The sequence below is a fragment of the Engystomops pustulosus genome, chromosome 1 (assembly GCF_040894005.1).
Source record: "Engystomops pustulosus chromosome 1, aEngPut4.maternal, whole genome shotgun sequence".
NCBI classification, from domain to species: Eukaryota; Metazoa; Chordata; class Amphibia; order Anura; family Leptodactylidae; genus Engystomops; species Engystomops pustulosus.
The window spans coordinates 204,639,606-204,662,054 of NC_092411.1; the positions used below are offsets into that span (position 1 = coordinate 204,639,606).

The 22,449-nt window shown below is 37.6% G+C and overlaps 26 non-coding genes across 26 annotated transcripts; all 26 read left to right on the plus strand.

Annotated features, from left to right (window-relative positions):
- The first annotated feature begins 202 nt into the window (after positions 1-202).
- TRNAF-GAA (transfer RNA phenylalanine (anticodon GAA)) lies at positions 203-275 on the plus strand. The gene has a single exon. It is a non-coding gene; the product is annotated as a tRNA-Phe (tRNA).
- Positions 276-448: 173 nt separating this feature from the next.
- On the plus strand, positions 449-521 carry TRNAF-GAA (transfer RNA phenylalanine (anticodon GAA)). The gene has a single exon. It is a non-coding gene; the product is annotated as a tRNA-Phe (tRNA).
- A 939-nt stretch (positions 522-1,460) lies between these two features.
- TRNAF-GAA (transfer RNA phenylalanine (anticodon GAA)) lies at positions 1,461-1,533 on the plus strand. Its single transcript has one exon. It is a non-coding gene; the product is annotated as a tRNA-Phe (tRNA).
- Positions 1,534-1,706: 173 nt separating this feature from the next.
- Positions 1,707-1,779, plus strand: TRNAF-GAA (transfer RNA phenylalanine (anticodon GAA)). Its single transcript has one exon. It is a non-coding gene; the product is annotated as a tRNA-Phe (tRNA).
- Positions 1,780-2,718: 939 nt separating this feature from the next.
- TRNAF-GAA (transfer RNA phenylalanine (anticodon GAA)) lies at positions 2,719-2,791 on the plus strand. The gene has a single exon. It is a non-coding gene; the product is annotated as a tRNA-Phe (tRNA).
- Positions 2,792-2,964: 173 nt separating this feature from the next.
- On the plus strand, positions 2,965-3,037 carry TRNAF-GAA (transfer RNA phenylalanine (anticodon GAA)). The gene has a single exon. It is a non-coding gene; the product is annotated as a tRNA-Phe (tRNA).
- Positions 3,038-3,976: 939 nt separating this feature from the next.
- Positions 3,977-4,049, plus strand: TRNAF-GAA (transfer RNA phenylalanine (anticodon GAA)). The gene has a single exon. It is a non-coding gene; the product is annotated as a tRNA-Phe (tRNA).
- A 173-nt stretch (positions 4,050-4,222) lies between these two features.
- TRNAF-GAA (transfer RNA phenylalanine (anticodon GAA)) lies at positions 4,223-4,295 on the plus strand. Its single transcript has one exon. It is a non-coding gene; the product is annotated as a tRNA-Phe (tRNA).
- A 940-nt stretch (positions 4,296-5,235) lies between these two features.
- Positions 5,236-5,308, plus strand: TRNAF-GAA (transfer RNA phenylalanine (anticodon GAA)). Its single transcript has one exon. It is a non-coding gene; the product is annotated as a tRNA-Phe (tRNA).
- Positions 5,309-6,493: 1,185 nt separating this feature from the next.
- TRNAF-GAA (transfer RNA phenylalanine (anticodon GAA)) lies at positions 6,494-6,566 on the plus strand. Its single transcript has one exon. It is a non-coding gene; the product is annotated as a tRNA-Phe (tRNA).
- A 173-nt stretch (positions 6,567-6,739) lies between these two features.
- TRNAF-GAA (transfer RNA phenylalanine (anticodon GAA)) lies at positions 6,740-6,812 on the plus strand. Its single transcript has one exon. It is a non-coding gene; the product is annotated as a tRNA-Phe (tRNA).
- Positions 6,813-7,751: 939 nt separating this feature from the next.
- TRNAF-GAA (transfer RNA phenylalanine (anticodon GAA)) lies at positions 7,752-7,824 on the plus strand. The gene has a single exon. It is a non-coding gene; the product is annotated as a tRNA-Phe (tRNA).
- A 173-nt stretch (positions 7,825-7,997) lies between these two features.
- On the plus strand, positions 7,998-8,070 carry TRNAF-GAA (transfer RNA phenylalanine (anticodon GAA)). Its single transcript has one exon. It is a non-coding gene; the product is annotated as a tRNA-Phe (tRNA).
- Positions 8,071-9,009: 939 nt separating this feature from the next.
- Positions 9,010-9,082, plus strand: TRNAF-GAA (transfer RNA phenylalanine (anticodon GAA)). The gene has a single exon. It is a non-coding gene; the product is annotated as a tRNA-Phe (tRNA).
- Positions 9,083-9,255: 173 nt separating this feature from the next.
- On the plus strand, positions 9,256-9,328 carry TRNAF-GAA (transfer RNA phenylalanine (anticodon GAA)). The gene has a single exon. It is a non-coding gene; the product is annotated as a tRNA-Phe (tRNA).
- A 940-nt stretch (positions 9,329-10,268) lies between these two features.
- On the plus strand, positions 10,269-10,341 carry TRNAF-GAA (transfer RNA phenylalanine (anticodon GAA)). The gene has a single exon. It is a non-coding gene; the product is annotated as a tRNA-Phe (tRNA).
- Positions 10,342-11,526: 1,185 nt separating this feature from the next.
- TRNAF-GAA (transfer RNA phenylalanine (anticodon GAA)) lies at positions 11,527-11,599 on the plus strand. The gene has a single exon. It is a non-coding gene; the product is annotated as a tRNA-Phe (tRNA).
- A 173-nt stretch (positions 11,600-11,772) lies between these two features.
- Positions 11,773-11,845, plus strand: TRNAF-GAA (transfer RNA phenylalanine (anticodon GAA)). The gene has a single exon. It is a non-coding gene; the product is annotated as a tRNA-Phe (tRNA).
- A 940-nt stretch (positions 11,846-12,785) lies between these two features.
- Positions 12,786-12,858, plus strand: TRNAF-GAA (transfer RNA phenylalanine (anticodon GAA)). The gene has a single exon. It is a non-coding gene; the product is annotated as a tRNA-Phe (tRNA).
- A 1,432-nt stretch (positions 12,859-14,290) lies between these two features.
- Positions 14,291-14,363, plus strand: TRNAL-UAA (transfer RNA leucine (anticodon UAA)). The gene has a single exon. It is a non-coding gene; the product is annotated as a tRNA-Leu (tRNA).
- Positions 14,364-15,549: 1,186 nt separating this feature from the next.
- Positions 15,550-15,622, plus strand: TRNAF-GAA (transfer RNA phenylalanine (anticodon GAA)). Its single transcript has one exon. It is a non-coding gene; the product is annotated as a tRNA-Phe (tRNA).
- A 1,186-nt stretch (positions 15,623-16,808) lies between these two features.
- Positions 16,809-16,881, plus strand: TRNAF-GAA (transfer RNA phenylalanine (anticodon GAA)). Its single transcript has one exon. It is a non-coding gene; the product is annotated as a tRNA-Phe (tRNA).
- Positions 16,882-18,066: 1,185 nt separating this feature from the next.
- On the plus strand, positions 18,067-18,139 carry TRNAF-GAA (transfer RNA phenylalanine (anticodon GAA)). Its single transcript has one exon. It is a non-coding gene; the product is annotated as a tRNA-Phe (tRNA).
- Positions 18,140-19,324: 1,185 nt separating this feature from the next.
- TRNAF-GAA (transfer RNA phenylalanine (anticodon GAA)) lies at positions 19,325-19,397 on the plus strand. Its single transcript has one exon. It is a non-coding gene; the product is annotated as a tRNA-Phe (tRNA).
- Positions 19,398-20,582: 1,185 nt separating this feature from the next.
- Positions 20,583-20,655, plus strand: TRNAF-GAA (transfer RNA phenylalanine (anticodon GAA)). Its single transcript has one exon. It is a non-coding gene; the product is annotated as a tRNA-Phe (tRNA).
- A 1,185-nt stretch (positions 20,656-21,840) lies between these two features.
- On the plus strand, positions 21,841-21,913 carry TRNAF-GAA (transfer RNA phenylalanine (anticodon GAA)). Its single transcript has one exon. It is a non-coding gene; the product is annotated as a tRNA-Phe (tRNA).
- The last annotated feature ends 536 nt before the right edge of the window (positions 21,914-22,449 follow it).

Consider the following 22,449-nt stretch of genomic DNA (forward strand, 5'->3'; position numbering starts at 1 on the left):
AAGGTCCTTGCTTCAATGTTAAGCTTTATCTTGCTAGTATATTGATACTTATCAACTAATTTAAAGAAATGTAGCTTCCTGTGAAGTAATTGGAAATTTTCTTGTGCTGGAGAGGACTCTGGTTTGTAATGCAGTTGGATTTCTATGCTGTTTTTGTGTCTTCAATTTTTTTAAAAAGTGTCCACGCTTACTGTTAGAGGAGGCCGAAATAGCTCAGTTGGGAGAGCGTTAGACTGAAGATCTAAAGGTCCCTGGTTCGATCCCGGGTTTCGGCATCTTTTCACACCGTATAAATGTACAAAAATACAACACAACACATTTAAAAAATTTACTTCCGGTTTGGAAATTTTTGTTATTCTTTTAATTGTATTCACAATGTCTTTGCATTTCTATGGTGTGGAACATCTTCAAATTCCCAAAACAGTGACCTCCACAACTAGCAGCACAGGCCGAAATAGCTCAGTTGGGAGAGCGTTAGACTGAAGATCTAAAGGTCCCTGGTTCGATCCCGGGTTTCGGCATGTTCTTCTTTGGATATAAAACAACCGATAACTATTTTGGAAGTCTCCTTTTTCTTTCGTAAATTGATAGGGATGCTCCTCATTCAGGAAAGTACATGATTAAAAGTACCCATTTCTAAATCCATCCCAAAACGTTTTCAGTAGGCTTTAAAACCACCAGCAAGGACTGATGCACTGAAAATCTCAACATCCCTACTTGAAATCCAATATTGGATATGCTTGGTAACCAAAACAATGTGATTGATGAAAGTTTAAAAAGTCTTTCGGTTTTGTTTTGTTTTTTCTTAGTCTATTAGAATTTCCATGCTGCCTGAAAATTGCCAGATTGTTCAAAATGTCCTGAGAAAAATATAGAACATAATTCAATTGAAAACAAAACGTTTTCTCAGAGGCTCAAATGGCTTGGTTGGCAGAGCATTAGGCTTAAGGTCCCTGTTTAGTTTCTGGGTTTTGGAAAGGTTCATATTAAATGTATTGTAACTTTGTGAAATTTAGTTCACGATGGAATGTCTTCAAATTCTTCAAAGGGAGATCATCTTTTCACTCTCGTGAAGCTAAAATAGTTCAGTGTAAAGAGCTTTACACTGAAGATCTTGAAGTATCTGGCACATCTCTAGGTTTTGCAATGGTCTCGCTGAAGCTCTACAGGTCCTTGCTCAGTATGCAGAGCTTTACACTGAAGATCTTGAAGTACCTGGCTCATCTCTAGGTTTTGCCATGGTCTCGCTGAAGCTCTAAAGGTCCTTGCTTCAATGTTAAGCTTTATCTTGCTGGTATATTGATACTTATCAACTAATTTAAAGAAATGTAGCTTCCTGTGAAGTAATTGGAAATTTTCTTGTGCTGGAGAGGACTCTGGTTTGTAATGCAGTTGGATTTCTATGCTGTTTTTGTGTCTTCAATTTTTTTAAAAAGTGTCCACGCTTACTGTTAGAGGAGGCCGAAATAGCTCAGTTGGGAGAGCGTTAGACTGAAGATCTAAAGGTCCCTGGTTCGATCCCGGGTTTCGGCATCTTTTCACACCGTATAAATGTACAAAAATACAACACAACACATTTAAAAAATTTACTTCCGGTTTGGAAATTTTTGTTATTCTTTTAATTGTATTCACAATGTCTTTGCATTTCTATGGTGTGGAACATCTTCAAATTCCCAAAACAGTGACCTCCACAACTAGCAGCACAGGCCGAAATAGCTCAGTTGGGAGAGCGTTAGACTGAAGATCTAAAGGTCCCTGGTTCGATCCCGGGTTTCGGCATGTTCTTCTTTGGATATAAAACAACCGATAACTATTTTGGAAGTCTCCTTTTTCTTTCGTAAATTGATAGGGATGCTCCTCATTCAGGAAAGTACATGATTAAAAGTACCCATTTCTAAATCCATCCCAAAACGTTTTCAGTAGGCTTTAAAACCACCAGCAAGGACTGATGCACTGAAAATCTCAACATCCCTACTTGAAATCCAATATTGGATATGCTTGGTAACCAAAACAATGTGATTGATGAAAGTTTAAAAAGTCTTTCGGTTTTGTTTTGTTTTTTCTTAGTCTATTAGAATTTCCATGCTGCCTGAAAATTGCCAGATTGTTCAAAATGTCCTGAGAAAAATATAGAACATAATTCAATTGAAAACAAAACGTTTTCTCAGAGGCTCAAATGGCTTGGTTGGCAGAGCATTAGGCTTAAGGTCCCTGTTTAGTTTCTGGGTTTTGGAAAGGTTCATATTAAATGTATTGTAACTTTGTGAAATTTAGTTCACGATGGAATGTCTTCAAATTCTTCAAAGGGAGATCATCTTTTCACTCTCGTGAAGCTAAAATAGTTCAGTGTAAAGAGCTTTACACTGAAGATCTTGAAGTATCTGGCACATCTCTAGGTTTTGCAATGGTCTCGCTGAAGCTCTACAGGTCCTTGCTCAGTATGCAGAGCTTTACACTGAAGATCTTGAAGTACCTGGCTCATCTCTAGGTTTTGCCATGGTCTCGCTGAAGCTCTAAAGGTCCTTGCTTCAATGTTAAGCTTTATCTTGCTAGTATATTGATACTTATCAACTAATTTAAATAAATGTAGCTTCCTGTGAAGTAATTGGAAATTTTCTTGTGCTGGAGAGGACTCTGGTTTGTAATGCAGTTGGATTTCTATGCTGTTGTTGTGTTTTCCATTTTTTTAAAACGTGTCCACGCTTACTGTTAGAGAAGGCCGAAATAGCTCAGTTGGGAGAGCGTTAGACTGAAGATCTAAAGGTCCCTGGTTCGATCCCGGGTTTCGGCATCTTTTCACACCATATAAATGTACAAAAATACAACACAACACGTTTAAAAAATTTACTTCCGGTTTGGAAATTTTTGTTATTCTTGTAATTGTATTCACAATGTCTTTGCATTTCTATGATGTGGAACATCTTCAAATTCCCAAAACAGTGACCTCCACAACTAGCAGCACAGGCCGAAATAGCTCAGTTGGGAGAGCGTTAGACTGAAGATCTAAAGGTCCCTGGTTCGATCCCGGGTTTCGGCATGTTCTTCTTTGGATATAAAACAACCGATAACTATTTTGGAAGTCTCCTTTTTCTTTCGTAAATTGATAGGGATGCTCCTCATTCAGGAAAGTACATGATTAAAAGTACCCATTTCTAAATCCATCCCAAAACGTTTTCAGTAGGCTTTAAAACCACCAGCAAGGACTGATGCACTGAAAATCTCAACATCCCTACTTGAAATCCAATATTGGATATGCTTGGTAACCAAAACAATGTGATTGATGAAAGTTTAAAAAGTCTTTCGGTTTTGTTTTGTTTTTTCTTAGTCTATTAGAATTTCCATGCTGCCTGAAAATTGCCAGATTGTTCAAAATGTCCTGAGAAAAATATAGAACATAATTCAATTGAAAACAAAACGTTTTCTCAGAGGCTCAAATGGCTTGGTTGGCAGAGCATTAGGCTTAAGGTCCCTGTTTAGTTTCTGGGTTTTGGAAAGGTTCATATTAAATGTATTGTAACTTTGTGAAATTTAGTTCACGATGGAATGTCTTCAAATTCTTCAAAGGGAGATCATCTTTTCACTCTCGTGAAGCTAAAATAGTTCAGTGTAAAGAGCTTTACACTGAAGATCTTGAAGTATCTGGCACATCTCTAGGTTTTGCAATGGTCTCGCTGAAGCTCTACAGGTCCTTGCTCAGTATGCAGAGCTTTACACTGAAGATCTTGAAGTACCTGGCTCATCTCTAGGTTTTGCCATGGTCTCGCTGAAGCTCTAAAGGTCCTTGCTTCAATGTTAAGCTTTATCTTGCTAGTATATTGATACTTATCAACTAATTTAAAGAAATGTAGCTTCCTGTGAAGTAATTGGAAATTTTCTTGTGCTGGAGAGGACTCTGGTTTGTAATGCAGTTGGATTTCTATGCTGTTGTTGTGTCTTCAATTTTTTAAAAAAGTGTCCACACTTACAGTTAGAGGAGGCCGAAATAGCTCAGTTGGGAGAGCGTTAGACTGAAGATCTAAAGGTCCCTGGTTCGATCCCGGGTTTCGGCATCTTTTCACACCGTATAAATGTACAAAAATACAACACAACACATTTAAAAAATTTACTTCCGGTTTGGAAATTTTTGTTATTCTTTTAATTGTATTCACAATGTCTTTGCATTTCTATGGTGTGGAACATCTTCAAATTCCCAAAACAGTGACCTCCACAACTAGCAGCACAGGCCGAAATAGCTCAGTTGGGAGAGCGTTAGACTGAAGATCTAAAGGTCCCTGGTTCGATCCCGGGTTTCGGCATGTTCTTCTTTGGATATAAAACAACCGATAACTATTTTGGAAGTCTCCTTTTTCTTTCGTAAATTGATAGGGATGCTCCTCATTCAGGAAAGTACATGATTAAAAGTACCCATTTCTAAATCCATCCCAAAACGTTTTCAGTAGGCTTTAAAACCACCAGCAAGGACTGATGCACTGAAAATCTCAACATCCCTACTTGAAATCCAATATTGGATATGCTTGGTAACCAAAACAATGTGATTGATGAAAGTTTAAAAAGTCTTTCGGTTTTGTTTTGTTTTTTCTTAGTCTATTAGAATTTCCATGCTGCCTGAAAATTGCCAGATTGTTCAAAATGTCCTGAGAAAAATATAGAACATAATTCAATTGAAAACAAAACGTTTTCTCAGAGGCTCAAATGGCTTGGTTGGCAGAGCATTAGGCTTAAGGTCCCTGTTTAGTTTCTGGGTTTTGGAAAGGTTCATATTAAATGTATTGTAACTTTGTGAAATTTAGTTCACGATGGAATGTCTTCAAATTCTTCAAAGGGAGATCATCTTTTCACTCTCGTGAAGCTAAAATAGTTCAGTGTAAAGAGCTTTACACTGAAGATCTTGAAGTATCTGGCACATCTCTAGGTTTTGCAATGGTCTCGCTGAAGCTCTACAGGTCCTTGCTCAGTATGCAGAGCTTTACACTGAAGATCTTGAAGTACCTGGCTCATCTCTAGGTTTTGCCATGGTCTCGCTGAAGCTCTAAAGGTCCTTGCTTCAATGTTAAGCTTTATCTTGCTAGTATATTGATACTTATCAACTAATTTAAAGAAATGTAGCTTCCTGTGAAGTAATTGGAAATTTTCTTGTGCTGGAGAGGACTCTGGTTTGTAATGCAGTTGGATTTCTATGCTGTTGTTGTGTTTTCCATTTTTTTTAAAACGTGTCCACGCTTACTGTTAGAGAAGGCCGAAATAGCTCAGTTGGGAGAGCGTTAGACTGAAGATCTAAAGGTCCCTGGTTCGATCCCGGGTTTCGGCATCTTTTCACACCATATAAATGTACAAAAATACAACACAACACGTTTAAAAAATTTACTTCCGGTTTGGAAATTTTTGTTATTCTTGTAATTGTATTCACAATGTCTTTGCATTTCTATGATGTGGAACATCTTCAAATTCCCAAAACAGTGACCTCCACAACTAGCAGCACAGGCCGAAATAGCTCAGTTGGGAGAGCGTTAGACTGAAGATCTAAAGGTCCTTGGTTCAATCCCGGGTTTCGGCATGTTCTTCTTTGGATATAAAACAACCGATAACTATTTTGGAAGTCTCCTTTTTCTTTCGTAAATTGATAGGGATGCTCCTCATTCAGGAAAGTACATGATTAAAAGTACCCATTTCTAAATCCATCCCAAAACGTTTTCAGTAGGCTTTAAAACCACCAGCAAGGACTGATGCACTGAAAATCTCAACATCCCTACTTGAAATGCAATATTGGATATGCTTGGTAACCAAAACAATGTGATTGATGAAAGTTTAAAAAGTCTTTCGGTTTTGTTTTGTTTTTTCTTAGTCTATTAGAATTTCCATGCTGCCTGAAAATTGCCAGATTGTTCAAAATGTCCTGAGAAAAATATAGAACATAATTCAATTGAAAACAAAACGTTTTCTCAGAGGCTCAAATGGCTTGGTTGGCAGAGCATTAGGCTTAAGGTCCCTGTTTAGTTTCTGGGTTTTGGAAAGGTTCATATTAAATGTATTGTAACTTTGTGAAATTTAGTTCACGATGGAATGTCTTCAAATTCTTCAAAGGGAGATCATCTTTTCACTCTCGTGAAGCTAAAATAGTTCAGTGTAAAGAGCTTTACACTGAAGATCTTGAAGTATCTGGCACATCTCTAGGTTTTGCAATGGTCTCGCTGAAGCTCTACAGGTCCTTGCTCAGTATGCAGAGCTTTACACTGAAGATCTTGAAGTACCTGGCTCATCTCTAGGTTTTGCCATGGTCTCGCTGAAGCTCTAAAGGTCCTTGCTTCAATGTTAAGCTTTATCTTGCTGGTATATTGATACTTATCAACTAATTTAAAGAAATGTAGCTTCCTGTGAAGTAATTGGAAATTTTCTTGTGCTGGAGAGGACTCTGGTTTGTAATGCAGTTGGATTTCTATGCTGTTTTTGTGTCTTCAATTTTTTTAAAAAGTGTCCACGCTTACTGTTAGAGGAGGCCGAAATAGCTCAGTTGGGAGAGCGTTAGACTGAAGATCTAAAGGTCCCTGGTTCGATCCCGGGTTTCGGCATCTTTTCACACCGTATAAATGTACAAAAATACAACACAACACATTTAAAAAATTTACTTCCGGTTTGGAAATTTTTGTTATTCTTTTAATTGTATTCACAATGTCTTTGCATTTCTATGGTGTGGAACATCTTCAAATTCCCAAAACAGTGACCTCCACAACTAGCAGCACAGGCCGAAATAGCTCAGTTGGGAGAGCGTTAGACTGAAGATCTAAAGGTCCCTGGTTCGATCCCGGGTTTCGGCATGTTCTTCTTTGGATATAAAACAACCGATAACTATTTTGGAAGTCTCCTTTTTCTTTCGTAAATTGATAGGGATGCTCCTCATTCAGGAAAGTACATGATTAAAAGTACCCATTTCTAAATCCATCCCAAAACGTTTTCAGTAGGCTTTAAAACCACCAGCAAGGACTGATGCACTGAAAATCTCAACATCCCTACTTGAAATCCAATATTGGATATGCTTGGTAACCAAAACAATGTGATTGATGAAAGTTTAAAAAGTCTTTCGGTTTTGTTTTGTTTTTTCTTAGTCTATTAGAATTTCCATGCTGCCTGAAAATTGCCAGATTGTTCAAAATGTCCTGAGAAAAATATAGAACATAATTCAATTGAAAACAAAACGTTTTCTCAGAGGCTCAAATGGCTTGGTTGGCAGAGCATTAGGCTTAAGGTCCCTGTTTAGTTTCTGGGTTTTGGAAAGGTTCATATTAAATGTATTGTAACTTTGTGAAATTTAGTTCACGATGGAATGTCTTCAAATTCTTCAAAGGGAGATCATCTTTTCACTCTCGTGAAGCTAAAATAGTTCAGTGTAAAGAGCTTTACACTGAAGATCTTGAAGTATCTGGCACATCTCTAGGTTTTGCAATGGTCTCGCTGAAGCTCTACAGGTCCTTGCTCAGTATGCAGAGCTTTACACTGAAGATCTTGAAGTACCTGGCTCATCTCTAGGTTTTGCCATGGTCTCGCTGAAGCTCTAAAGGTCCTTGCTTCAATGTTAAGCTTTATCTTGCTAGTATATTGATACTTATCAACTAATTTAAATAAATGTAGCTTCCTGTGAAGTAATTGGAAATTTTCTTGTGCTGGAGAGGACTCTGGTTTGTAATGCAGTTGGATTTCTATGCTGTTGTTGTGTTTTCCATTTTTTTAAAACGTGTCCACGCTTACTGTTAGAGAAGGCCGAAATAGCTCAGTTGGGAGAGCGTTAGACTGAAGATCTAAAGGTCCCTGGTTCGATCCCGGGTTTCGGCATCTTTTCACACCATATAAATGTACAAAAATACAACACAACACGTTTAAAAAATTTACTTCCGGTTTGGAAATTTTTGTTATTCTTGTAATTGTATTCACAATGTCTTTGCATTTCTATGATGTGGAACATCTTCAAATTCCCAAAACAGTGACCTCCACAACTAGCAGCACAGGCCGAAATAGCTCAGTTGGGAGAGCGTTAGACTGAAGATCTAAAGGTCCCTGGTTCGATCCCGGGTTTCGGCATGTTCTTCTTTGGATATAAAACAACCGATAACTATTTTGGAAGTCTCCTTTTTCTTTCGTAAATTGATAGGGATGCTCCTCATTCAGGAAAGTACATGATTAAAAGTACCCATTTCTAAATCCATCCCAAAACGTTTTCAGTAGGCTTTAAAACCACCAGCAAGGACTGATGCACTGAAAATCTCAACATCCCTACTTGAAATCCAATATTGGATATGCTTGGTAACCAAAACAATGTGATTGATGAAAGTTTAAAAAGTCTTTCGGTTTTGTTTTGTTTTTTCTTAGTCTATTAGAATTTCCATGCTGCCTGAAAATTGCCAGATTGTTCAAAATGTCCTGAGAAAAATATAGAACATAATTCAATTGAAAACAAAACGTTTTCTCAGAGGCTCAAATGGCTTGGTTGGCAGAGCATTAGGCTTAAGGTCCCTGTTTAGTTTCTGGGTTTTGGAAAGGTTCATATTAAATGTATTGTAACTTTGTGAAATTTAGTTCACGATGGAATGTCTTCAAATTCTTCAAAGGGAGATCATCTTTTCACTCTCGTGAAGCTAAAATAGTTCAGTGTAAAGAGCTTTACACTGAAGATCTTGAAGTATCTGGCACATCTCTAGGTTTTGCAATGGTCTCGCTGAAGCTCTACAGGTCCTTGCTCAGTATGCAGAGCTTTACACTGAAGATCTTGAAGTACCTGGCTCATCTCTAGGTTTTGCCATGGTCTCGCTGAAGCTCTAAAGGTCCTTGCTTCAATGTTAAGCTTTATCTTGCTAGTATATTGATACTTATCAACTAATTTAAAGAAATGTAGCTTCCTGTGAAGTAATTGGAAATTTTCTTGTGCTGGAGAGGACTCTGGTTTGTAATGCAGTTGGATTTCTATGCTGTTGTTGTGTCTTCAATTTTTTAAAAAAGTGTCCACACTTACTGTTAGAGGAGGCCGAAATAGCTCAGTTGGGAGAGCGTTAGACTGAAGATCTAAAGGTCCCTGGTTCGATCCCGGGTTTCGGCATCTTTTCACACCGTATAAATGTACAAAAATACAACACAACACATTTAAAAAATTTACTTCCGGTTTGGAAATTTTTGTTATTCTTTTAATTGTATTCACAATGTCTTTGCATTTCTATGGTGTGGAACATCTTCAAATTCCCAAAACAGTGACCTCCACAACTAGCAGCACAGGCCGAAATAGCTCAGTTGGGAGAGCGTTAGACTGAAGATCTAAAGGTCCCTGGTTCGATCCCGGGTTTCGGCATGTTCTTCTTTGGATATAAAACAACCGATAACTATTTTGGAAGTCTCCTTTTTCTTTCGTAAATTGATAGGGATGCTCCTCATTCAGGAAAGTACATGATTAAAAGTACCCATTTCTAAATCCATCCCAAAACGTTTTCAGTAGGCTTTAAAACCACCAGCAAGGACTGATGCACTGAAAATCTCAACATCCCTACTTGAAATACAATATTGGATATGCTTGGTAACCAAAACAATGTGATTGATGAAAGTTTAAAAAGTCTTTCGGTTTTGTTTTGTTTTTTCTTAGTCTATTAGAATTTCCATGCTGCCTGAAAATTGCCAGATTGTTCAAAATGTCCTGAGAAAAATATAGAACATAATTCAATTGAAAACAAAACGTTTTCTCAGAGGCTCAAATGGCTTGGTTGGCAGAGCATTAGGCTTAAGGTCCCTGTTTAGTTTCTGGGTTTTGGAAAGGTTCATATTAAATGTATTGTAACTTTGTGAAATTTAGTTCACGATGGAATGTCTTCAAATTCTTCAAAGGGAGATCATCTTTTCACTCTCGTGAAGCTAAAATAGTTCAGTGTAAAGAGCTTTACACTGAAGATCTTGAAGTATCTGGCACATCTCTAGGTTTTGCAATGGTCTCGCTGAAGCTCTACAGGTCCTTGCTCAGTATGCAGAGCTTTACACTGAAGATCTTGAAGTACCTGGCTCATCTCTAGGTTTTGCCATGGTCTCGCTGAAGCTCTAAAGGTCCTTGCTTCAATGTTAAGCTTTATCTTGCTAGTATATTGATACTTATCAACTAATTTAAAGAAATGTAGCTTCCTGTGAAGTAATTGGAAATTTTCTTGTGCTGGAGAGGACTCTGGTTTGTAATGCAGTTGGATTTCTATGCTGTTGTTGTGTTTTCCATTTTTTTTAAAACGTGTCCACGCTTACTGTTAGAGAAGGCCGAAATAGCTCAGTTGGGAGAGCGTTAGACTGAAGATCTAAAGGTCCCTGGTTCGATCCCGGGTTTCGGCATCTTTTCACACCATATAAATGTACAAAAATACAACACAACACGTTTAAAAAATTTACTTCCGGTTTGGAAATTTTTGTTATTCTTGTAATTGTATTCACAATGTCTTTGCATTTCTATGATGTGGAACATCTTCAAATTCCCAAAACAGTGACCTCCACAACTAGCAGCACAGGCCGAAATAGCTCAGTTGGGAGAGCGTTAGACTGAAGATCTAAAGGTCCTTGGTTCAATCCCGGGTTTCGGCATGTTCTTCTTTGGATATAAAACAACCGATAACTATTTTGGAAGTCTCCTTTTTCTTTCGTAAATTGATAGGGATGCTCCTCATTCAGGAAAGTACATGATTAAAAGTACCCATTTCTAAATCCATCCCAAAACGTTTTCAGTAGGCTTTAAAACCACCAGCAAGGACTGATGCACTGAAAATCTCAACATCCCTACTTGAAATACAATATTGGATATGCTTGGTAACCAAAACAATGTGATTGATGAAAGTTTAAAAAGTCTTTCGGTTTTGTTTTGTTTTTTCTTAGTCTATTAGAATTTCCATGCTGCCTGAAAATTGCCAGATTGTTCAAAATGTCCTGAGAAAAATATAGAACATAATTCAATTGAAAACAAAACGTTTTCTCAGAGGCTCAAATGGCTTGGTTGGCAGAGCATTAGGCTTAAGGTCCCTGTTTAGTTTCTGGGTTTTGGAAAGGTTCATATTAAATGTATTGTAACTTTGTGAAATTTAGTTCACGATGGAATGTCTTCAAATTCTTCAAAGGGAGATCATCTTTTCACTCTCGTGAAGCTAAAATAGTTCAGTGTAAAGAGCTTTACACTGAAGATCTTGAAGTATCTGGCACATCTCTAGGTTTTGCAATGGTCTCGCTGAAGCTCTACAGGTCCTTGCTCAGTATGCAGAGCTTTACACTGAAGATCTTGAAGTACCTGGCTCATCTCTAGGTTTTGCCATGGTCTCGCTGAAGCTCTAAAGGTCCTTGCTTCAATGTTAAGCTTTATCTTGCTAGTATATTGATACTTATCAACTAATTTAAAGAAATGTAGCTTCCTGTGAAGTAATTGGAAATTTTCTTGTGCTGGAGAGGACTCTGGTTTGTAATGCAGTTGGATTTCTATGCTGTTGTTGTGTCTTCAATTTTTTAAAAAAGTGTCCACACTTACTGTTAGAGGAGGCCGAAATAGCTCAGTTGGGAGAGCGTTAGACTGAAGATCTAAAGGTCCCTGGTTCGATCCCGGGTTTCGGCATCTTTTCACACCGTATAAATGTACAAAAATACAACACAACACATTTAAAAAATTTACTTCCGGTTTGGAAATTTTTGTTATTCTTTTAATTGTATTCACAATGTCTTTGCATTTCTATGGTGTGGAACATCTTCAAATTCCCAAAACAGTGACCTCCACAACTAGCAGCACAGGCCGAAATAGCTCAGTTGGGAGAGCGTTAGACTGAAGATCTAAAGGTCCCTGGTTCGATCCCGGGTTTCGGCATGTTCTTCTTTGGATATAAAACAACCGATAACTATTTTGGAAGTCTCCTTTTTCTTTCGTAAATTGATAGGGATGCTCCTCATTCAGGAAAGTACATGATTAAAAGTACCCATTTCTAAATCCATCCCAAAACGTTTTCAGTAGGCTTTAAAACCACCAGCAAGGACTGATGCACTGAAAATCTCAACATCCCTACTTGAAATACAATATTGGATATGCTTGGTAACCAAAACAATGTGATTGATGAAAGTTTAAAAAGTCTTTCGGTTTTGTTTTGTTTTTTCTTAGTCTATTAGAATTTCCATGCTGCCTGAAAATTGCCAGATTGTTCAAAATGTCCTGAGAAAAATATAGAACATAATTCAATTGAAAACAAAACGTTTTCTCAGAGGCTCAAATGGCTTGGTTGGCAGAGCATTAGGCTTAAGGTCCCTGTTTAGTTTCTGGGTTTTGGAAAGGTTCATATTAAATGTATTGTAACTTTGTGAAATTTAGTTCACGATGGAATGTCTTCAAATTCTTCAAAGGGAGATCATCTTTTCACTCTCGTGAAGCTAAAATAGTTCAGTGTAAAGAGCTTTACACTGAAGATCTTGAAGTATCTGGCACATCTCTAGGTTTTGCAATGGTCTCGCTGAAGCTCTACAGGTCCTTGCTCAGTATGCAGAGCTTTACACTGAAGATCTTGAAGTACCTGGCTCATCTCTAGGTTTTGCCATGGTCTCGCTGAAGCTCTAAAGGTCCTTGCTTCAATGTTAAGCTTTATCTTGCTAGTATATTGATACTTATCAACTAATTTAAAGAAATGTAGCTTCCTGTGAAGTAATTGGAAATTTTCTTGTGCTGGAGAGGACTCTGGTTTGTAATGCAGTTGGATTTCTATGCTGTTGTTGTGTTTTCCATTTTTTTTAAAACGTGTCCACGCTTACTGTTAGAGAAGGCCGAAATAGCTCAGTTGGGAGAGCGTTAGACTGAAGATCTAAAGGTCCCTGGTTCGATCCCGGGTTTCGGCATCTTTTCACACCATATAAATGTACAAAAATACAACACAACACGTTTAAAAAATTTACTTCCGGTTTGGAAATTTTTGTTATTCTTGTAATTGTATTCACAATGTCTTTGCATTTCTATGATGTGGAACATCTTCAAATTCCCAAAACAGTGACCTCCACAACTAGCAGCACAGGCCGAAATAGCTCAGTTGGGAGAGCGTTAGACTGAAGATCTAAAGGTCCTTGGTTCAATCCCGGGTTTCGGCATGTTCTTCTTTGGATATAAAACAACCGATAACTATTTTGGAAGTCTCCTTTTTCTTTCGTAAATTGATAGGGATGCTCCTCATTCAGGAAAGTACATGATTAAAAGTACCCATTTCTAAATCCATCCCAAAACGTTTTCAGTAGGCTTTAAAACCACCAGCAAGGACTGATGCACTGAAAATCTCAACATCCCTACTTGAAATACAATATTGGATATGCTTGGTAACCAAAACAATGTGATTGATGAAAGTTTAAAAAGTCTTTCGGTTTTGTTTTGTTTTTTCTTAGTCTATTAGAATTTCCATGCTGCCTGAAAATTGCCAGATTGTTCAAAATGTCCTGAGAAAAATATAGAACATAATTCAATTGAAAACAAAACGTTTTCTTAGAGGCTCAAATGGCTTGGTTGGCAGAGCATTAGGCTTAAGGTCCCTGTTTAGTTTCTGGGTTTTGGAAAGGTTCATATTAAATGTATTGTAACTTTGTGAAATTTAGTTCACGATGGAATGTCTTCAAATTCTTCAAAGGGAGATCATCTTTTCACTCTCGTGAAGCTAAAATAGTTCAGTGTAAAGAGCTTTACACTGAAGATCTTGAAGTATCTGGCACATCTCTAGGTTTTGCAATGGTCTCGCTGAAGCTCTACAGGTCCTTGCTCAGTATGCAGAGCTTTACACTGAAGATCTTGAAGTACCTGGCTCATCTCTAGGTTTTGCCATGGTCTCGCTGAAGCTCTAAAGGTCCTTGCTTCAATGTTAAGCTTTATCTTGCTGGTATATTGATACTTATCAACTAATTTAAATAAATGTAGCTTCCTGTGAAGTAATTGGAAATTTTCTTGTGCTGGAGAGGACTCTGGTTTGTAATGCAGTTGGATTTCTATGCTGTTGTTGTGTTTTCCATTTTTTTTAAAACGTGTCAACGCTTACTGTTAGAGGAGGCCGAAATAGCTCAGTTGGGAGAGCGTTAGACTGAAGATCTAAAGGTCCCTGGTTCGATCCCGGGTCTCGGCATCTTTTCACACCATATAAATGTACAAAAATACAACACAACACGTTTAAAAAATTTACTTCCGGTTTGGAAATTTTTGTTATTCTTGTAATTGTATTCACAATGTCTTTGCATTTCTATGATGTGGAACATCTTCAAATTCCCAAAACAGTGACCTCCACAACTAGCAGCACAGGCCGAAATAGCTCAGTTGGGAGAGCGTTAGACTTAAGATCTAAAGGTCCCTGGTTCGATCCCGGGTTTCGGCATGTTCTTCTTTGGATATAAAACAACCGATAACTATTTTGGAAGTCTCCTTTTTCTTTCGTAAATTGATAGGGATGCTCCTCATTCAGGAAAGTACATGATTAAAAGTACCCATTTCTAAATCCATCCCAAAACGTTTTCAGTAGGCTTTAAAACCACCAGCAAGGACTGATGCACTGAAAATCTCAACATCCCTACTTGAAATCCAATATTGGATATGCTTGGTAACCAAAACAATGTGATTGATGAAAGTTTAAAAAGTCTTTCGGTTTTGTTTTGTTTTTTCTTAGTCTATTAGAATTTCCATGCTGCCTGAAAATTGCCAGATTGTTCAAAATGTCCTGAGAAAAATATAGAACATAATTCAATTGAAAACAAAACGTTTTCTCAGAGGCTCAAATGGCTTGGTTGGCAGAGCATTAGGCTTAAGGTCCCTGTTTAGTTTCTGGGTTTTGGAAAGGTTCATATTAAATGTATTGTAACTTTGTGAAATTTAGTTCACGATGGAATGTCTTCAAATTCTTCAAAGGGAGATCATCTTTTCACTCTCGTGAAGCTAAAATAGTTCAGTGTAAAGAGCTTTACACTGAAGATCTTGAAGTATCTGGCACATCTCTAGGTTTTGCAATGGTCTCGCTGAAGCTCTACAGGTCCTTGCTCAGTATGCAGAGCTTTACACTGAAGATCTTGAAGTACCTGGCTCATCTCTAGGTTTTGCCATGGTCTCGCTGAAGCTCTAAAGGTCCTTGCTTCAATGTTAAGCTTTATCTTGCTGGTATATTGATACTTATCAACTAATTTAAATAAATGTAGCTTCCTGTGAAGTAATTGGAAATTTTCTTGTGCTGGAGAGGACTCTGGTTTGTAATGCAGTTGGATTTCTATGCTGTTGTTGTGTTTTCCATTTTTTTTAAAACGTGTCCACGCTTACTGTTAGAGGAGGCCGAAATAGCTCAGTTGGGAGAGCGTTAGACTGAAGATCTAAAGGTCCCTGGTTCGATCCTGGGTCTCGGCATCTTTTCACACCATATAAATGTACAAAAATACAACACAACACGTTTAAAAAATTTACTTCCGGTTTGGAAATTTTTGTTATTCTTGTAATTGTATTCACAATGTCTTTGCATTTCTATGATGTGGAACATCTTCAAATTCCCAAAACAGTGACCTCCACAACTAGCAGCACAGGCCGAAATAGCTCAGTTGGGAGAGCGTTAGACTGAAGATCTAAAGGTCCCTGGTTCGATCCCGGGTTTCGGCATGTTCTTCTTTGGATATAAAACAACCGATAACTATTTTGGAAGTCTCCTTTTTCTTTCGTAAATTGATAGGGATGCTCCTCATTCAGGAAAGTACATGATTAAAAGTACCCATTTCTAAATCCATCCCAAAACGTTTTCAGTAGGCTTTAAAACCACCAGCAAGGACTGATGCACTGAAAATCTCAACATCCCTACTTGAAATCCAATATTGGATATGCTTGGTAACCAAAACAATGTGATTGATGAAAGTTTAAAAAGTCTTTCGGTTTTGTTTTGTTTTTTCTTAGTCTATTAGAATTTCCATGCTGCCTGAAAATTGCCAGATTGTTCAAAATGTCCTGAGAAAAATATAGAACATAATTCAATTGAAAACAAAACGTTTTCTCAGAGGCTCAAATGGCTTGGTTGGCAGAGCATTAGGCTTAAGGTCCCTGTTTAGTTTCTGGGTTTTGGAAAGGTTCATATTAAATGTATTGTAACTTTGTGAAATTTAGTTCACGATGGAATGTCTTCAAATTCTTCAAAGGGAGATCATCTTTTCACTCTCGTGAAGCTAAAATAGTTCAGTGTAAAGAGCTTTACACTGAAGATCTTGAAGTATCTGGCACATCTCTAGGTTTTGCAATGGTCTCGCTGAAGCTCTACAGGTCCTTGCTCAGTATGCAGAGCTTTACACTGAAGATCTTGAAGTACCTGGCTCATCTCTAGGTTTTGCCATGGTCTCGCTGAAGCTCTAAAGGTCCTTGCTTCAATGTTAAGCTTTATCTTGCTAGTATATTGATACTTATCAACTAATTTAAAGAAATGTAGCTTCCTGTGAAGTAATTGGAAATTTTCTTGTGCTGGAGAGGACTCTGGTTTGTAATGCAGTTGGATTTCTATGCTGTTTTTGTGTCTTCAATTTTTTTAAAAAGTGTCCACGCTTACTGTTAGAGGAGGCCGAAATAGCTCAGTTGGGAGAGCGTTAGACTGAAGATCTAAAGGTCCCTGGTTCGATCCAGCGTTTCGGCATCTTTTCACACCGTATAAATGTACAAAAATACAACACAACACATTTAAAAAATTTACTTCCGGTTTGGAAATTTTTGTTATTCTTAAAAATTTTATTCACAATGTCTTTGCATTTCTATGGTGTGGAACATCTTCAAATTCCCAAAACAGTGACCTCCACAACTAGCAGCACAGGCCGAAATAGCTCAGTTGGGAGAGCGTTAGACTGAAGATCTAAAGGTCCCTGGTTCGATCCCGGGTTTCGGCATGTTCTTCTTTGGATATAAAACAACCGATAACTATTTTGGAAGTCTCCTTTTTCTTTCGTAAATTGATAGGGATGCTCCTCATTCAGGAAAGTACATGATTAAAAGTACCCATTTCTAAATCCATCCCAAAACGTTTTCAGTAGGCTTTAAAACCACCAGCAAGGACTGATGCACTGAAAATCTCAACATCCCTACTTGAAATCCAATATTGGATATGCTTGGTAACCAAAACAATGTGATTGATGAAAGTTTAAAAAGTCTTTCGGTTTTGTTTTGTTTTTTCTTAGTCTATTAGAATTTCCATGCTGCCTGAAAATTGCGAGATTGTTCAAAATGTCCTGAGAAAAATATAGAACATAATTCAATTGAAAACAAAACGTTTTCTCAGAGGCTCAAATGGCTTGGTTGGCAGAGCATTAGGCTTAAGGTCCCTGTTTAGTTTCTGGGTTTTGGAAAGGTTCATATTAAATGTATTGTAACTTTGTGAAATTTAGTTCACGATGGAATGTCTTCAAATTCTTCAAAGGGAGATCATCTTTTCACTCTCGTGAAGCTAAAATAGTTCAGTGTAAAGAGCTTTACACTGAAGATCTTGAAGTATCTGGCACATCTCTAGGTTTTGCAATGGTCTCGCTGAAGCTCTACAGGTCCTTGCTCAGTATGCAGAGCTTTACACTGAAGATCTTGAAGTACCTGGCTCATCTCTAGGTTTTGCCATGGTCTCGCTGAAGCTCTAAAGGTCCTTGCTTCAATGTTAAGCTTTATCTTGCTAGTATATTGATACTTATCAACTAATTTAAATTAATGTAGCTTCCTGTGAAGTAATTGGAAATTTTCTTGTGCTGGAGAGGACTCTGGTTTGTAATGCAGTTGGATTTCTATGCTGTTGTTGTGTCTTCAATTTTTTAAAAGAGTGTCCCCGCTTACTGTAAGAGGAGGCAGAAATAGCTCAGTTGGGAGACCGTTAGACTGAAGATCTAAAGGTCCCTGGTTCGATCCCGGGTTTCGGCATCTTTTCACACCATATAAATGTACAAAAATACAACACAACACGTTTAAAAAATTTACTTCCGGTTTGGAAATTTTTGTTATTCTTGTAATTGTATTCACAATGTCTTTGCATTTCTATGATGTGGAACATCTTCAAATTCCCAAAACAGTGACCTCCACAACTAGCAGCACAGGCCGAAATAGCTCAGTTGGGAGAGCGTTAGACTGAAGATCTAAAGGTCCCTGGTTCGATCCCGGGTTTCGGCATGTTCTTCTTTGGATATAAAACAACCGATAACTATTTTGGAAGTCTCCTTTTTCTTTCGTAAATTGATAGGGATGCTCCTCATTCAGGAAAGTACATGATTAAAAGTACCCATTTCTAAATCCATCCCAAAATGTTTTCAGTAGGCTTTAAAACCACCAGCAAGAACTGATGCACTGAAAATCTCAACATCCCTACTTGAAATCCAATATTGGATATGCTTGGTAACCAAAACAATGTGATTGATGAAAGTTTAAAAAGTCTTTCGGTTTTGTTTTGTTTTTTCTTAGTCTATTAGAATTTCCATGCTGCCTGAAAATTGCCAGATTGTTCAAAATGTCCTGAGAAAAATATAGAACATAATTCAATTGAAAACAAAACGTTTTCTCAGAGGCTCAAATGGCTTGGTTGGCAGAGCATTAGGCTTAAGGTCCCTGTTTAGTTTCTGGGTTTTGGAAAGGTTCATATTAAATGTATTGTAACTTTGTGAAATTTAGTTCACGATGGAATGTCTTCAAATTCTTCAAAGGGAGATCATCTTTTCACTCTCGTGAAGCTAAAATAGTTCAGTGTAAAGAGCTTTACACTGAAGATCTTGAAGTATCTGGCACATCTCTAGGTTTTGCAATGGTCTCGCTGAAGCTCTACAGGTCCTTGCTCAGTATGCAGAGCTTTACACTGAAGATCTTGAAGTACCTGGCTCATCTCTAGGTTTTGCCATGGTCTCGCTGAAGCTCTAAAGGTCCTTGCTTCAATGTTAAGCTTTATCTTGCTAGTATATTGATACTTATCAACTAATTTAAAGAAATGTAGCTTCCTGTGAAGTAATTGGAAATTTTCTTGTGCTGGAGAGGACTCTGGTTTGTAATGCAGTTGGATTTCTATGCTGTTTTTGTGTCTTCAATTTTTTTAAAAAGTGTCCACGCTTACTGTTAGAGGAGGCCGAAATAGCTCAGTTGGGAGAGCGTTAGACTGAAGATCTAAAGGTCCCTGGTTCGATCCCGGGTTTCGGAATCTTTTCACACCGTATAAATGTACAAAAATACAACACAACACATTTAAAAAATTTACTTCCGGTTTGGAAATTTTTGTTATTCTTTTAATTGTATTCACAATGTCTTTGCATTTCTATGGTGTGGAACATCTTCAAATTCCCAAAACAGTGACCTCCACAACTAGCAGCACAGGCCGAAATAGCTCAGTTGGGAGAGCGTTAGACTGAAGATCTAAAGGTCCCTGGTTCGATCCCGGGTTTCGGCATGTTCTTCTTTGGATATAAAACAACCGATAACTATTTTGGAAGTCTCCTTTTTCTTTCGTAAATTGATAGGGATGCTCCTCATTCAGGAAAGTACATGATTAAAAGTACCCATTTCTAAATCCATCCCAAAACGTTTTCAGTAGGCTTTAAAACCACCAGCAAGGACTGATGCACTGAAAATCTCAACATCCCTACTTGAAATCCAATATTGGATATGCTTGGTAACCAAAACAATGTGATTGATGAAAGTTTAAAAAGTCTTTCGGTTTTGTTTTGTTTTTTCTTAGTCTATTAGAATTTCCATGCTGCCTGAAAATTGCCAGATTGTTCAAAATGTCCTGAGAAAAATATAGAACATAATTCAATTGAAAACAAAACGTTTTCTCAGAGGCTCAAATGGCTTGGTTGGCAGAGCATTAGGCTTAAGGTCCCTGTTTAGTTTCTGGGTTTTGGAAAGGTTCATATTAAATGTATTGTAACTTTGTGAAATTTAGTTCACGATGGAATGTCTTCAAATTCTTCAAAGGGAGATCATCTTTTCACTCTCGTGAAGCTAAAATAGTTCAGTGTAAAGAGCTTTACACTGAAGATCTTGAAGTATCTGGCACATCTCTAGGTTTTGCAATGGTCTCGCTGAAGCTCTACAGGTCCTTGCTCAGTATGCAGAGCTTTACACTGAAGATCTTGAAGTACCTGGCTCATCTCTAGGTTTTGCCATGGTCTCGCTGAAGCTCTAAAGGTCCTTGCTTCAATGTTAAGCTTTATCTTGCTAGTATATTGATACTTATCAACTAATTTAAAGAAATGTAGCTTCCTGTGAAGTAATTGGAAATTTTCTTGTGCTGGAGAGGACTCTGGTTTGTAATGCAGTTGGATTTCTATGCTGTTGTTGTGTCTTCAATTTTTTTAAAAAGTGTCCACACTTACTGTTAGAGGAGGCCGAAATAGCTCAGTTGGGAGAGCATTAGACTGAAGATCTAAAGGTCCCTGGTTCGATCCCGGGTTTCGGAATCTTTTCACACCGTATAAATGTACAAAAATACAACACAACACATTTAAAAAATTTACTTCCGGTTTGGAAATTTTTGTTATTCTTTTAATTGTATTCACAATGTCTTTGCATTTCTATGGTGTGGAACATCTTCAAATTCCCAAAACAGTGACCTCCACAACTAGCAGCACAGGCCGAAATAGCTCAGTTGGGAGAGCGTTAGACTGAAGATCTAAAGGTCCCTGGTTCGATCCCGGGTTTCGGCATGTTCTTCTTTGGATATAAAACAACCGATAACTATTTTGGAAGTCTCCTTTTTCTTTCGTAAATTGATAGGGATGCTCCTCATTCAGGAAAGTACATGATTAAAAGTACCCATTTCTAAATCCATCCCAAAACGTTTTCAGTAGGCTTTAAAACCACCAGCAAGGACTGATGCACTGAAAATCTCAACATCCCTACTTGAAATCCAATATTGGATATGCTTGGTAACCAAAACAATGTGATTGATGAAAGTTTAAAAAGTCTTTCGGTTTTGTTTTGTTTTTTCTTAGTCTATTAGAATTTCCATGCTGCCTGAAAATTGCCAGATTGTTCAAAATGTCCTGAGAAAAATATAGAACATAATTCAATTGAAAACAAAACGTTTTCTCAGAGGCTCAAATGGCTTGGTTGGCAGAGCATTAGGCTTAAGGTCCCTGTTTAGTTTCTGGGTTTTGGAAAGGTTCATATTAAATGTATTGTAACTTTGTGAAATTTAGTTCACGATGGAATGTCTTCAAATTCTTCAAAGGGAGATCATCTTTTCACTCTCGTGAAGCTAAAATAGTTCAGTGTAAAGAGCTTTACACTGAAGATCTTGAAGTATCTGGCACATCTCTAGGTTTTGCAATGGTCTCGCTGAAGCTCTACAGGTCCTTGCTCAGTATGCAGAGCTTTACACTGAAGATCTTGAAGTACCTGGCTCATCTCTAGGTTTTGCCATGGTCTCGCTGAAGCTCTAAAGGTCCTTGCTTCAATGTTAAGCTTTATCTTGCTAGTATATTGATACTTATCAACTAATTTAAAGAAATGTAGCTTCCTGTGAAGTAATTGGAAATTTTCTTGTGCTGGAGAGGACTCTGGTTTGTAATGCAGTTGGATTTCTATGCTGTTGTTGTGTCTTCAATTTTTTTAAAAAGTGTCCACACTTACTGTTAGAGGAGGCCGAAATAGCTCAGTTGGGAGAGCGTTAGACTGAAGATCTAAAGGTCCCTGGTTCGATCCCGGGTTTCGGAATCTTTTCACACCGTATAAATGTACAAAAATACAACACAACACATTTAAAAAATTTACTTCCGGTTTGGAAATTTTTGTTATTCTTTTAATTGTATTCACAATGTCTTTGCATTTCTATGGTGTGGAACATCTTCAAATTCCCAAAACAGTGACCTCCACAACTAGCAGCACAGGCCGAAATAGCTCAGTTGGGAGAGCGTTAGACTGAAGATCTAAAGGTCCCTGGTTCGATCCCGGGTTTCGGCATGTTCTTCTTTGGATATAAAACAACCGATAACTATTTTATAAGTCTCCTTTTTCTTTCGTAAATTGATAGGGATGCTCCTCATTCAGGAAAGTACATGATTAAAAGTACCCATTTCTAAATCCATCCCAAAACGTTTTCAGTAGGCTTTAAAACCACCAGCAAGGACTGATGCACTGAAAATCTCAAAATCCCTACTTGAAATCCAATATTGGATATGCTTGGTAACCAAAACAATGTGATTGATGAAAGTTTAAAAAGTCTTTCGGTTTTGTTTTGTTTTTTCTTAGTCTATTAGAATTTCCATGCTGCCTGAAAATTGCCAGATTGTTCAAAATGTCCTGAGAAAAATATAGAACATAATTCAATTGAAAACAAAACGTTTTCTCAGAGGCTCAAATGGCTTGGTTGGCAGAGCATTAGGCTTAAGGTCCCTGTTTAGTTTCTGGATTTTGGAAAGGTTCATATTAAATGTATTGTAACTTTGTGAAATTTAGTTCACGATGGAATGTCTTCAAATTCTTCAAAGGGAGATCAT